Source organism: Ptychodera flava, chromosome 4 (genome assembly GCF_041260155.1).
Source record: "Ptychodera flava strain L36383 chromosome 4, AS_Pfla_20210202, whole genome shotgun sequence".
Lineage (NCBI taxonomy): Eukaryota > Metazoa > Hemichordata > Enteropneusta > Ptychoderidae > Ptychodera > Ptychodera flava.
The window spans coordinates 48,187,525-48,190,233 of record NC_091931.1 but is presented as its reverse complement, the minus strand read 5'-3'; positions in this window follow the sequence as shown (position 1 = coordinate 48,190,233).

Sequence of the window (2,709 nt, the reverse complement as noted above, 5' to 3'; positions counted from 1 at the left end):
GTGACACTTCAAAGAGTTCAAAGAGTATGCAAATGTTCTCGTCACGTGGTCTTTAAGACCATGCCGATTGTGATTCTGAGGAGAGCTTAATGGAGGTAACGGAGTGGTATTCATTTTATATTACATGTAATTTTTAATATTAGACTCATTGTTTCGAGACTTTTGCCTGTCGACGCAACGTTGCGTCAAATTTAGTTGATATTCTGACTCAGTGTACCGGTTTGGTGGTTTAAGGGAGTCTTCACTTATTATGAAGAGGGTGGGTCGGAAGAAAGTGAGGGTGGTCCATCATGTAAAATTTGACTGTTCCCCTGATGCCTCTTTCTAAAATGTGACCCTCCCCGTCCATCTCCTACAAACTCCAAAATTTTCAATGTATGTACAACCTTGATAGAACTGCTGACTTTGATATAATGCAAATAAAGATATTAAAAGGACGTTTGCAGTAACTTTTGGTCATGCTTTTAGTTTTCTTGTTCTGTGTATTAAATGCTGTTTCCTGCCTTATTCCATGTTGCATGTTAGTATACCAAGTGCTCTGCTTGTCAACAAAGTCGATACACGTGTAATGATTATTGTTATTGTCGACAAATGAATTCTTGTCCGTACTTGAAAATTATGCAATTTTCAGCAATAACAATGCCGATTTTACAAATAATCAGAAGCCAAGATGTGGCTGATATAGTGTTTTGTCCATACATATCGAATCATAATACATGGGACTCTATTGGCCAAACTATTAAATTTTTTCCCCTACAAAACTTAGCTATAGGCATATACATCTACTTTGTTAAATGTTTGATAATTCATGTCAATGTACTTTGCTTGAAGTGGGAAGTTAATAAATGCATGTGAGTACAAAAAAATTGATTTTTGGATTTCATCATAAACCTGGATTCACTTTACATGGGAGTCTATGAGAAAACTAAAAATATGTTTTTCCAACATAAAACCAGCAATATAAGTGCTTTTATAGACGTTTCATAATTGGTATAAATGTACTTAATCTAATTAGAATAGGAGGGTTATAAGTGCATATATGTCAAAGAAATTTGATTTTGGAATTTCACCAAAAATGTTGATTCACTATACTTTGCAGTATTGTTGTGAAGGTTCTTTTACACAACTTATTCAGATTTTGCATCCATCATTAACTCAGTAATGTTAAATATGACCTTCGTCCTAGCTAAGTTTGTAAAATGTTCTTCCCTAGGGCAAGTTTGTAAAATGTTACCTTCCCCAATTCCTCCAGCCGACCCCCCTTATAATAACTGAAGGCTCCCCAAAGATTGGCGATCTATTCTTTTTCGTATTGTACAGAATCCCGGTTTTGAAGAGGATGATTCTATTCACATGTGTTAGCCCGAAACTAGGCAGCATTCATTGCGTGTTTTCATTAATATCATCTAAAACATGACGCATACTTAAAATTTATAGAATTCGTGCAACATTTCACAATCATGGTCGTTTGTCCCACATCAATGTTCGTCATCTTCATTAAAAATGCCAAAAATAAAACTACAGTCGCCTTCTGCTCGCACACTTGTGATGCCCTCTGAATGTATAGTACATGTAACTTTCATTCTTTAAATAAGACAGACCTCACACTGCCGAAGTGTCTTCGCAGATTCCACGACAGGTTTGCGGACACGGAGCGTTGGACTTAGTTGACTCTTTTTCACTAAATCTTGATTACATTAAGGATATGCAGATTTACATTGCACTGATGGTATAGAGATAAAGTCGCTGTCTTTTGACGTCATTTTTGCAGTTTGTATTTTTATGGTACCTGTCGTCAAGATCGTGACGCATTAAGCCGGGCGTACAGAAAGAACGGAATCCAATGCAGAATTGTATTTTAAGTGCGATATATAGTCTTTATTGCTCTAAGATCATGTTGAGGTTTGCGTATTGTAATGTACTTTAATCCCGAATGCGTTTTACCAAAATATCGATTTTTAATGTCAAAAAACACGCCATAAACGACAATAACATTTGAAAAGAAATTTTCATTGACGCAAGATTAAATATCTATTAGCTGTTGGTAACTTGGTAGCGAGTGGAATATACTCTTAAATACCCTTGAGTCCTATTAACAAAGAGAAGTGTAAACGAAGTATTTTTGATGTCAGTTGGTACCAAGCGACTGCTGGCAAAAACCATACCTTGCTATGCCGCAAACCTTTTTTTTTGTTGTTTAACCCGAGGAAAGCCTCGCCTAGAAGTTACGGTTATTCAGATCTCTCGCAAAGCAAAATGTTGTATCCATTTCATCATGTACTCTACATTTGGAATGGAGAAAATTTTCTCAACCAAGGATTTCTTGAACAGGCCTTTTCTCAGTCATGTTGTGATCAAATAACAAGGGTCTTCTGTGTGTCCATGTGTTTTATATGGTAACGTTTGACTGTACGAATGCATGTGTTCGCTTGTGAGTGGGCATGCAAATTGGATTTTACAAATTTACAAAAAAACACTACAACACACACATACACTCACTGTCTGTCTGTCTGCCTGCCTCTCTCTCTCTCTCTCTCTCTCTCTCTCTCTCTCTCTCTCTCTCTCTCTCTCTCTCTCTCTCTCTCTCTCTCTCTCTCTCTCTCTCTCTCTCTGCCATTGTTATCCGCCGATGCAGCACTAGGTTTAGTAATGTATTTGCAAGATCCGCCCTTCTGTAGGAGTTAATAAAACACGAATGTACTGATGCAG